At 51.7% G+C, this 12,095-nt stretch overlaps 1 protein-coding gene across 3 annotated transcripts in view; it reads right to left on the bottom strand.

Moving 5' to 3' along the window:
• The window catches only part of LOC140719343 (leukocyte antigen CD37-like), a 69,855-nt gene that overhangs the window by 36,481 nt on the left and 21,279 nt on the right, over positions 1-12,095 (bottom strand). Inside the window, exon 1 of one of the 3 annotated variants that reach the window (XM_073033917.1) lies at positions 4,579-4,861. The exons of the other annotated variants lie outside the window; for them this stretch is intronic. The gene's annotated coding sequence lies outside the window, so the exon portion shown is untranslated. Of the gene's footprint in view, positions 1-4,578; positions 4,862-12,095 lie in introns of those variants that run through there. 3 annotated transcript variants of the gene reach the window in all.

The following is a 12,095-nucleotide window of genomic DNA, read 5'->3' as shown; positions in this document are numbered from 1 at the left end:
GCGGCAGCTATGGAGATCAATAAACAGTCGACATTTTGGGCTTCGGGACCGGAAAGGAAAGGGGGAAGACGTCAGAATGAAGAGGTAGTGGGGGAGAGGAAGGAGGATAGCTGGAAGGTGATAGATGAAGCCAGGCGGGTGGGAAAGGTTAAGGGCTGGAGGCAAAGCGACCTGATAGGAGAGGAGAGTGGAGCATAGGAGAAAGGGGAGGAGGGGACCCAGGGGGAGGTGATAGGCAGGTGCGGAGAGGTGGAAGGTCAGAGTGGGAAGAAAAGTAAGAGGGGAGGGAGAGGTTGTTTGTTTTAAAATTGGAAGGAGAAATCGATGTTCATGCCATCAGGTTGGAGGCTACCCAAATGGAATAAAGGTGTTGTTCCTCCGCTCTCAGGGTAGCCTCATCTTGGCATAAGCAGAGGCCACGAACCTATGGTTCCTATTTAACCATAGAACCATAGAATACTACAGCACAGTAAACAGGCCATTCGGCCCTTCTAGTCTGTGCTGAAACTTGATTCCGCTAGTCCCATTGACCTGCACCCAATCCGTAACCCTCCAGACCTCTCCCATCCATGTATATATCCAATTTATTCTTAAAACTTAAGAGTGAGCCCGCATTTACCACGTCAGATGGCAGCTCATTCCACACTCCCACCTAATGTTCCCCCTAAACCTTGTCCCTTTCACCCTAAAGCCATGTCCTCTCGTATTTATCTCTCTGAATCTAAGTGGAAAGCGCCTACGGGTCTCATCAGTGTTTCAGCCACTGAGTGAACAGACACACAAAACACAAACGTCTTGCTGAGGTCGATTGAGAGTCCAGAGTTTATCTTTAGATTATAAGGGGGCTGTACGAGATTATGCAACAGTGGGGTAGAAGCTGTCTTTGAGTCTGGTGGTTTGTGCTTTCAAATTTTTGTACCTCCTGTCCGAGAGGAGAGAGACTGATCAGGGTGGGTGGGATCCCTGATTTATGTAGAGGCCGCGATCCCAAGGCCGTGGGAAATGAAGGCGGGGACTGGTTTGTGTGATGGACTGCGCTGTGTCTGGAACTGGTGATTCCATCCGCATCTGCTGCCCAGCTCTCCCTCGCATCGAGTGGTCAGGCGACTATTTCAGAAGGACGAGAGGGGAGGGAACAAGCGGTCCCGCCCTCCTCGGGATACGGGTGGCCGGGCTGTAAGGGAAACTTAAGGAGACCACAACTGGGACTGACCAGGCCCAGACCAAAGCCACGCCAGGGTGCCAGTGTGGCCTGGGGCACAGAGCCAACTCCTGACAGACACCAGCGCTCCAGGAGAGGCAGGTTCCAGCATGCAGGCCGGGGTTATAGGTTGTGCTTCCCTGACCTGGTGACTCTGCCGTCTGGTACCCAACGTGCTTTAACTGGCTCCCACCCCGCTTGTCCTTCTGGAACAGCGACTTGGCCACCCGCTGCGAGGCAGAGCCCGACAACGGAACCGCCCGTCCCAGAGGCAGCCCAAGTCCACCATGCGATCCGGCTCCCTTCCACTGACTCCGTCTGCGCTTCCCCGCTGCCTCGGGAAAGCGGCCAACATAATCAAGAAGGAGCCCCGGGCTTTGAATTCACTGCCCCTGGAGCCGGGGAGCCTGCCTGTAGCCTAGCCAATAGACAAATAGCATCGAGAGAATGGCTGGACGGGGGCCAGCCGGTCAAAGGTCTTCACAGCAGATCTGAGCAGGGACAAGAGGAGACAGGGGAGGTGGGGGAGAGACAAGGGGCAGCATAGGAGATACAAAATGAGGGGCAATGGGGGGAGACAAGGAGCAGAGGGGGGAAGGATAGAGAAAAGGGTGGGTAGAGAAAGTATAGAGGAGAAAGCAGAGAGGGAGGGGAAGGGGAGGGGGAGTGATAGAGTGAGAAAGGGGGACGGAGAGAGAGTGATGGGGTAGAGGGAAGCGGTTTGAGGGGGGGCTTGAGAGAGGGAGGGAGGGGAAGTGTGAAAGGAGTGGGAGCGAGGGGACGTGGTGTATGGGAAAGGAGCAAAAGCAATGGAGGGGGAGGAGACAGGGAGCAGAAGGGGAGGGGAAGGGGAGTAAGAGAGCTAGGGAGAGGTGAAAACAGGCGTGCAAGGGTTGAGAGGGAGCGAGGGGGAGGGGAGAGGGAGAGACCCCATGGGGGTAAATAGGAGAGTGTGACAACGAGTGACAGAGTGCAGGTTCGAAAGGGGTAAGGGACAGAAACCACCCCCCACCCAACAGCCAACCCATGATAAAAGGACAGTGGCAGTTGTCGGGCGAAAGGGTGAGGGAGCTGTGGACATCTGGGAGATTCCACAGGAGACATAACCTTCACCTGCGAACAAACGGATAGCGGTGAGAACGTTCCCTAACCTCCAACACAAATATCCTGACATCTGCAAACCTAGCAACGCAGAGCCCAGTTCCTGTCTCCATAGATCCTGTTGTTAGGAATAAAATTCCTGGAACAGGCACACGTACAAGGGAAGGACTCTTGGCAAACAGCAGCGTTCCCCTCCCCCCAGCTTCTGCAGCCGTCTCCCACCTCCCAGTCCCGCGCTTTCTGCTTCGAGCTGCTTACTTCTAATTTCTTCCCGTCAGTTTACTCCACCGTGACACTTCCTCTCCCATCCAAACCTGTCTCCTCTCCCCTTATCTCTCTCTTTCTCTGCCCTCTTCCACTAACTCTCCCCCTCTCTCCATCACTCTCACTCCCACCATCTCCCTCTCCCTCCCTCACCAAAATATATAGAGCATGTTTTCTATCGCTGACTTCAAAAGGTGTTGGTGTCCAGAAAGATATTTGTACTCAAACTACTGGAAGTTACAACTACTGCAACAAGTAACGGGAACAGGCACGATACACTGGCCTGTATCACATGAGGGTTTGAGTACGAAAGTAGAAACATCTTGTTTCAATTATACACAGGCCTAATAAGCTCGTGTTTGGAACAACGTGTATAAATCTGGTCATAAAGAGAGTGAAGGTCCACGAGCTTTGACAGGTTTGTCCCTTGAGAAGACATTCCTCAGAATGGAAGTTAGAAATGATCTCATCGAGATCGAGCGAGAAATGATCTCAACGAAAGGTACAAACTTCTTACCAGGCTCCACAGAGGAACACTGGCTCCCCAGGCTTCACAGTCAGGACAACCAAAGGCTCTACCGTTCAGGGTCAGGGTGACGAGGGACGTATTCACACACAGGCTGGTGAAGCTTTCGGACTCGCAACCCAAGAGGCTGAGGAAGAGCCTGGTTCAAGATTCAGATTTTCAGTGGGTCTTTCGAAGTGAAGGAGCTGGGGTTGCAACATGAGAGTGGCATAGAGGTAACAGGGTTTGATTGATGGTAGAGCAGGGATGTGCTACGGCTGGTACTACTGAACCCCTTTCTGCCCCTCCCATCAAGATTTGGTGTAAATCACCTCCTACCCCACCATCTCTCACTCCACCTGCACATCTCCCTCCTCTATCCTCTCCCCTTCTACCCCATTCTGAGCTTACACTTTGCCCTCTCTTCCACCTCTTATTTCCTCCCTCTTGTCCTCCCCCCTGCCTCTCGCTCTTAACTCTCCCCCCAGTCATTGCCCTCCTCCCCCTCCTCTCTTTCCTTTCCTCTTCATCCACCCTTCTTTTCCTTGCCCCTCACCCTCTCGTTCCCTGCCGCCTCCTCCTCCTCACCTGCCTGCTCTATCTCTGGCGCTCCCCCTTCTTCCCCCTCTCTATCACACACACCACCTTCTCATCCTTTCTATGTCCCACAACCTCCCTCTTCTCTCTCCCCACTCTGCCCTCAGCCCCCCCATCTTCCCACCACTTTATACACTCTTGTTTCAACCTTCTGTTAATACCCCTCACCAACTCCCTCCTGATCCCTTTTCCACCTTCCCCAGTCTCTATTTCACTTTCCCTGCCCCGTTCTCTCTCTTCTATTTTTTCTGCCTTCCTCTTCCACGTCGTTTTCTTGCCATCCTTTTCCCTGTTCCTCCTACCTCCTTCTCCCCACCTCTCTCCTTTTCCCTGTTCCTCCTACCTCCTTCTCCCCACCTCTCTCCTTTTCCCTGTTCCTCCTACCTCCTTCTCCCCACCTCTCTCCTTTTCCCTGTTCCTCCTACCTCCTTCTCCCCACCTCTCTCATTTTCCCTGTTCCTCCTACCTCCTTCTCCCCACCTCTCTCCTTTTCCAATGTCTCCCTCCCTTCCTCTCCCTCCTCTTTTGCCCTCTTCACTCTGCTGTCCCTCCTGTATCCTCCTTCCCCTTCTCCTCTCCCTCAACCCATTTTTTCTTCTTTAATTCCCCACAGTGTTCTCTTGCCCTCCCCTCAGTCTCTCCTGCCCACCCTCTCTCGCTCCCTTTCTCTTCCCTCCCATCTTCGCCCCCCCGCCGTTTCTGCTCTTTGACACGGCTGAACTGGGATCCAGCCAGATCTCCGCAGTAAATGCCACCAATTCAAACTTCAGATAAAGACTGCGTTTCAGGCCACATTAATAATCACCCAGGAACAGATTTAACCGACGCTGCCGTTGCTGTACACACACCCGAACACGGCACCGCACTCCCCCCTCCCACCCCACCCAGCCAAATGTTAAATCACACAGACCTGCGGCGCTGCCTGTTTTCTGTCGAATAACGGACTGACGGGCTCCTGTCCAGGCAGGACAATGGGAAGGATCTGTTCAAACGGATCTGGCTCGCACACACTCACAGAGCGCATAGAGATGGCTTCCTCGGGGAGGCACAATGTGGTATCACAGGAAGCTGCACGAAACTCACAAAAACAGGAAAACGGAACTTTCTCATCTTTAACTGGTTGATTGGAACACGTCTTTTTTTAAGCCAGGTGGCTGGGTGCCAGTTCTGGGGAAGCTTGCGAATGAGTTTCAGCGAACCAAACAAACTAACAGAACGTGGAGACTGACCTTGTAAAACCAAGATAAATCAACAAAAACCCTGTTAACACAGCATTAACCAGAGGGGCCGCCCCTCTCTCTGCCCCAGCTATACTCGTGAAAATGGCCTAGTCTTCCACGGGCTAACTCTCCATTGTAACTCAGAGGACCCCTCTCCCCACAGCAGAGAGTTGTAGGGACTCAGAATCGATCCCGACCTTGGGCATTGTCCCTCCACTCCTCCCCGCGACCGGGGGTGGGGGTTCACCCTGGTTTCCTCCCGCAGATCAGTATATTAAACGGGCACTGCAGATCGCCCCGAGCGTGCGGGTGGGGGATAGAATCTAGGAGCTGGTGGGAGTGCAGGGAGCACGAAATGGAACACCGTAGGATTAGGCAAAAATGGGTGGTCGACCAGCAGCACAAAGCGGGCTGAGGGGCCTGTTGCCCCCACTGTATCCCTCTCCGACACACCGCCGCCAAGTTTCAACAGGTTCGTTTCACGTCAGAGAAGTGTATACAATATACGTCCTGAAACTTTTTTTCTTCGCAAACATCCACAAAAACAGAGGACTGCCCCAAAGAATGAACGACAGTTAAACGTTAGAACCCCAAAGCCACCTCCCACGCGTAAGCAGCAGCAAAGCAAGACGACTGAAGTTCAGCTGAGGTCTAGGCACAAGAAGAATCTCGGCATCTCCAATCATTCGAAGACCATCTTCCGTTACTGCTTCATCCGTTCCCTTCGCCCCGAGCGTCCAAGTGAAAGTCGAGTTTACTGTCATATCCATAAGTGCTTACAGTGCGGGGTCGGAAGCTTACTTGTGACGCTGCTGCAAGTTTTTCACTGCTCCTGTGCATACGTCCTTGTGCCAGCTCTCCTGACCATTCTGCCCACTGTGTCTCTGCTGTCTCGCAGCACATTTCCAGCCGTTCACAGCCTCAAGTTCTAGTTCAAGTTTATGTATACAGCTAAATGAAACAATGTTCCTCAGGGCCAAGGTGCAAAGCACTGTACATAAATCACACACAACACATAATAATGTCAATCCATTACCATTAACAGATAAAAAAACGTATTCTGTGGGTGCACAAGTTGCCAAAAGTAGATACATGACATAGTTAAATAGACAACAGTAGGTTGGTACAGTCTGAGGTGGGAATGGGGATGAGCTCCCACTACCTATTGAATGCTTCCAATGGTGTGCGTCTCAATACCCTTTGACAACCAAGTCCAGCTCCTGGCCTTCACGTGTGGTTCAGCTACTAAACCTGGCGGAACCGTTTCTACTGACAGGAGAAGGGGCAAAGGCGGGTTTCTGGCGCCTGAAAACCAGTCGCTTCAGGCAAATGGGACTCGTCAGCCGTGGCTGGCAGCTCGTCCAGGAGAAGGGAACCTCTGAGGTCAAACCTCCGCTGCCCTGTGGCTATACCCACCGACGGGGAAGGCTCCGGGAGTAAAACCCCGAGGGAAAAATCCAGAGCTGGAGCCCCTAAGGCAGTCCTACGTTGAGTTCAACGCTGACTGGCAACTCCTGCGATGCTACTGGTACCAAACTTTAGATTTGCCATTCCTTTAGATTCATCAGATGCGTGGGGAGGGGGAGCTTGCTACACGGGCAACAGTTCGCTCTCCGCATCGTACCGCCCTGGCTTGCGTATCTAGACGGTAAGGACGCAACATTCGTGGTCGACCCTGACCAACAGAGTGCCTGAAGGTAGCAGAGTGTTCAGAAGTCTACTCAGAACCTATTCTCCCCTGTGTGCCTATCAAGGCCCCTCCAATCCTCTTACCCCCATCAACAGCGGGCAAAAAACGAGAGAAACTGCTGGAAACATTCAGCAAATCGGGCAAATGACTGAGACCATTTTTCATGTCACAGACCTTTTGTCAGAGGAAACAACATAGCTTTGGGTGGCACGGAGAGTTGGATGTGGTGGTTTGAACAAAGAGGATATTTTGCTGGTAGGGTGAGACCAGTGGAGCCCTGGTGATGCAATCATTCGGTTAATAGGTTCATGACCAGGGGAAGAGAATGCCATCAACAAAACAGAAAAGATATGAAGTTGAGGGAAGTTTGCAAGAGAGAGTGAACCAAACAAAGTAATGTAGAAGCCATGAAACGCAGAGCTGTGGAAATAAGGAATGATTGGTAGGCATCACAGGAGTAATTGACAATGGCTGTTTTGACTCAACCAATGTCAGGAATGCAAAGAACTCGAAGTAAAACTCACACAGTCACGGGGAGAATGTACAGTCTGTACACGAGGGCAGTGTCAGAGATCGGGATCGAACCTGGTCACTACCAGTTTACCACACGGTCACGGGGAGAATGTACAGTCTGTACACGAGGGCAGTGTCAGAGATTCGGATCAAACCTGGTCACTACCAGTTTACCACACGGTCACGGGGAGAATGTACAGTCTGTACACACAGACAGTATCAGAGATTCGGATCAAACCTGGTCACTACCAGTTTACCACACGGTCACGGGGAGAATGTACAGTCTGTACACGAGGGTAGTGTCAGAGATCGGGATCGAACTTGGTCACTACCAGTTTACCACACGGTCACGCGGAGAATGTACAGTCTGTACACGAGGGCAGTGTCAGAGATTCGGATCAAACCTGGTCACTACCAGTTTACCACACGGTCACGGGGAGAATGTACAGTCTGTACACGAGGGCAGTGTCAGAGATCGGGATCGAACCTGGTCACTACCAGTATACCACACGGTCACGGGGAAAATGTACGGTCTGTACACGAGGGCAGTGTCAGAGATCGGGATCGAACCTGGTCACTACCAGTATACCACACGGTCACGGGGAGAATGTACGGTCTGTACACGAGGGTAGTGTCAGAGATCGGGATCGAACCTGGTCACTACCAGTTTACCACACGGTCACGGGGAGAATGTACAGTCTGTACACGAGGGTAGTGTCAGAGATCGGGATCGAACCTGGTCACTACCAGTTTACCACACGGTCACGGGGAGAATGTACAGTCTGTACACGAGGGCAGTGTCAGAGATCGGGATCAAACCTGGTCACTACCAGTATACCACACGGTCACGGGGAGAATGTACAGTCTGTACACGAGGGCAGTGTCAGAGATCGGGATCGAACCTGGTCACTACCAGTTTACCACACGGTCACGGGGAGAATGTATGGTCTGTATACGAGGGCAGTGTCAGAGATCGGGATCGAACCTGGTCACTACCAGTTTACCACACGGTCACGGGGAGAATGTACAGTCTGTACACGAGGGTAGTGTCAGAGATCGGGATTGAACCTGGTCACTACCAGTTTACCACACGGTCACGGGGAGAATGTACGGTCTGTACACGAGGGCAGTGTCAGGGCCTGGCTCCCAGGCACCTTCACTGCACTAGCTCTCAGAATACCCTAGAGAGGGTCCAGAGGATGTTTATTTATGAGAATGATCCTGGGGATAAAAGGGTTAACATACAATAAGCATTTGATATTTCTGGGCCTGTATTCATTGGAGTTTAGAAGAATGGGCGGCGGGGGGTTTGAACCTCACCGAAACCTATGGAATATTGGAAGGCCTTGATAGAGCAGACATGGAGAGAATGTTGCCTATGGTGGTGGAGTCTAAGACCAGAGGACACAGTCTCAGAGATCAAATGAGTCCCTTTAAGAATAGATATGAAGAGGAAATTCTTTAGCTAGAGCGTGGTGAATCTGTGGAATTCATTGCCACAGATGGCTGTGGAGGCCACATCATTGGGTATATTTAAAGTAAAGGTTGATGCATTCTTGATTAGTAAAGGTGTCAAAGTTTACAGAAATAAAGCAGAAGAATAGGGTTGGGGGGGGAATAACAAATCAGCCATGATGGAATGGCGGAGCAGACTCGATGAGCCAAATGATCCTGTGATGTCTTATGGTCTCGTTATCACTCTCATTACCAGTTACATGTGGTCACAGGGAGAACGTGCAGCCTGAATACACAGGCAGTATCAGAACCTGGGTGTCTGGCACCCTCACTTCAAGCTGCAACACTCAAAACATCTGGAACACAGCTCACTAACCAAATGGACAAGCCAACTCCTGCCCAGTTACGGGCAGCGTTTCAGTTCTCAAACCTTGCTCACTCAACGTCTTCCATGGGTTCTTCCAGCATTTGGGTGTTGTTCTTTCTCACACAGGGTTCACCCCCACATTAGCGCCCACACTGGCTGGAGGCTGTAATTACACCCAGACCATTAAAGATTGGCAGATCCATTAGCAGGAATACTTATTGAAGCGCAGACTTATAAAATGGGAGGTGAACTGCACGGGTCCAGTTAGCCAGCTCCACGGATAACTTTGGTTGATTCCAATACCCTACAACATCAACTGATATGAATAGTAAACGTTGCACCCCGGTTCCCCATACGAACAGAAATAAAAACAGTCGATTTCAACATTTAAGAGAAATCAAAGAGTCGAAGTATATCAAAGCATGTATATGGTACACATCCTTGAAATCCGTCTTCTTGCAGGCAGCCACAAAAGAAAGAGACTCAAAAGAATCCAGTTTTTAAAAAATCCACACAAACAAATCTGTCAAACACCCAATATGCCAAAGAAATTGTGCAAACAATAAAAAAGTACATAAATAACAAATAGAATAAAGTCCCTGAAACTAAGTCCACAGCCACGGAGTCAGTTCAGCACTGAGGTGAGTGAAACTGGTCCAAGAGCCTGATGGCTACAGGCCTCAGCCACGGTTCATTGCTGAGGCAAGTGAAGCTGATCCAGGAGCCCGATAACTGCAGGCCTCAGCCATGGAGCCAGTTCAGCGCTGAGCAGAGTGTCGAAGGTTGCAGGGCTCAGCCACGGAGCCAGTTCAGCGCTGAGCAGAGTGTCGAAGGTTGCAGGCCTCAGCCACGGAGCCAGTTCAGCGCTGAGCAGAGTGTCGAAGGTTGCAGGGCTCAGCCACGGAGCCAGTTCAGCGCTGAGCAGAGTGTCGAAGGTTGCAGGCCTCAGCCACGGAGCCAGTTCAGCGCTGAGCAGAGTGTCGAAGGTTGCAGGGCTCAGCCACGGAGCCAGTTCAGCGCTGAGCAGAGTGTCGAAGGTTGCAGGCCTCAGCCACGGAGCCAGTTCAGCGCTGAGCAGAGTGTCGAAGGTTGCAGGCCTCAGCCACGGAGCCAGTTCAGCGCTGAGCAGAGTGTCGAAGGTTGCAGGGCTCAGCCACGGAGCCAGTTCAGCGCTGAGCAGAGTGTCGAAGGTTGCAGGCCTCAGCCACAGAGCCAGTTCAGCGCTGAGCAGAGTGTCGAAGGTTGCAGGCCTCAGCCACGGAGCCAGTTCAGCGCTGAGCAGAGTGTCGAAGGTTGCAGGCCTCAGCCACGGAGCCAGTTCAGGTCTGAAGTGAGTAAACCTTCTGAAGTAGTGAGCTGTACACAAGTCTGTCCTCTCTCGGCCCTGACGACTTGATCAAATCACGCAGATAGTAAAATAAACAAAAACACATGGAACCTGAACTACAGAGTCCCCGAAAGTGAATGCACAGCCATGGAGCCCGTTCAGCGCTGAGGCAAGTGAAGTCCATCCGGGAGCCTGATGGCTGCCGGGCCACAACTGCTGAACCTGGCAATGTGGGACCCAAGACTCCTGCACCCCCTGCCCGCCAGTGGTAGCAAGAAGAGAGGGAGAGAGGTCGGTCACAGGCAGACGCTGCTCAACACCTGCCTGTTTCCTGCTCTCAGCGATGCTAACCTTGCTCGATGCTTTAATCGGCGTGGAATCACAGAGCCGAGCACGGGTTGGTCTTCTGCCATCAGGCCTCAACGCAGCGTTCACCCCCTCCCCCCCAGCGATGGCCACCCGCACTCTCGAGAGCTAGTTCACCGAATCCCCAGGAGATCAGAAAAGCACCAAATCAGTTCAAAGGAACATCCTTAAAAGGGAAATTACAGGCTGTAAACTTCAGCGATCACAGTTGGTAAAATTTGTATAGGTATACGGATGGGCTATGGTCTAAGTGCAGGTTGATGGGACTCAGGTTAGCCTGGACTAGACGGGACGAACGGCCTGTTGCTGTGCTGTGGTGTTCTATGACTCTGTTAGAAAGGGATTGAAAGGAGCGACTGCCAGCAAGGGTAAGTGAGAATTAAGAAAATGGCGAGCTGCATGGACAACGGCATTCCTGGAGAGGGACACCTTTCCTGACACTGGCCAAGGGCCTGGGGATCAGCCATCTTTCTGGACAGGTCTCAAGCAACGCTCCCTCTCCTCTGCTGCTCTTGGAATCAGAATCGGTTAATTATTGTCGCGTATGTCGAGCTACAGCTGAAAGCTTGCCTTGCACCCCGTTCCTACAGATCGAACCGTTAAGCAGTGAGTCGAGGTAGAATAAGGTAAAACGATAACAGAATGCAGAATAAGATGTAACAGCTGCAGAGAAAGTGCACTGCAGATTAACAATAAGGCACGAGATCACGGTGAGGTAAAGAGGCTGATTTATCGTACGGGGGGGGGAGGGGAATTATTAAATAGCATCCTCACCCAGGAGCCTGGTATTGTTCCCTGCCTCCTCAAATAGACCCAGGCAATACACACCATCCACTAGGATCGAGATGTCTCCCTCGTCTCTGGGCACTGCAACTCACAACCCAGATAATGAGATCTGCAGCCCCACCCAGGAGCTGAGCGTTGCCCGTGTCTCAGCCCAGAACTCAGGCACTGGACTCCTCGGCCCAGGCCTGAGCCATCACCTTCAGTGTCCGGGACCCAGGCCACTGTAGGAGAGTGTGGGATATCCAAGCAACCATCATGTGGACCCCCCCCCCCCCACACCTAGATGGAGAGTGATTGGATAACTTCACTCACCACAACTCTGAGCTGATCCTACAACCTGCAGACTCACTTTCAATGGCTGTTTACAACTCATGCTCTCATGATTACTTCTGTTTTATTCGCGCACTTTGTCTTCTTTTGGAAATCGGTTGTTTGTCAGCCTTTACGTACAGTTTTCACAAATCCTATTATATTTCCTTATTTTCCTGTAAATCATATATGTCAAACTCAAGGCCCGCGGGCCAAATCCGGCCCGCAGTGGAATTATCTTTGGCCCGCGAGATAATATCTAATTACTATTAAAGCTGGCCCCAGTAATCGAAGCGCCTATGGCGTATGATATGGCTAATGCTGAGTTTATTCAGGTACCAGGTTTTCAGGGTTTTTAGTGTTTATTCGGCAGTCTTGCTCGGCAGTCTTCTTC

The sequence above is a fragment of the Hemitrygon akajei genome, chromosome 31 (assembly GCF_048418815.1).
Source record: "Hemitrygon akajei chromosome 31, sHemAka1.3, whole genome shotgun sequence".
NCBI lineage: Eukaryota > Metazoa > Chordata > Chondrichthyes > Myliobatiformes > Dasyatidae > Hemitrygon > Hemitrygon akajei.
This window is presented reverse-complemented; position numbering and strand designations above follow the sequence as displayed.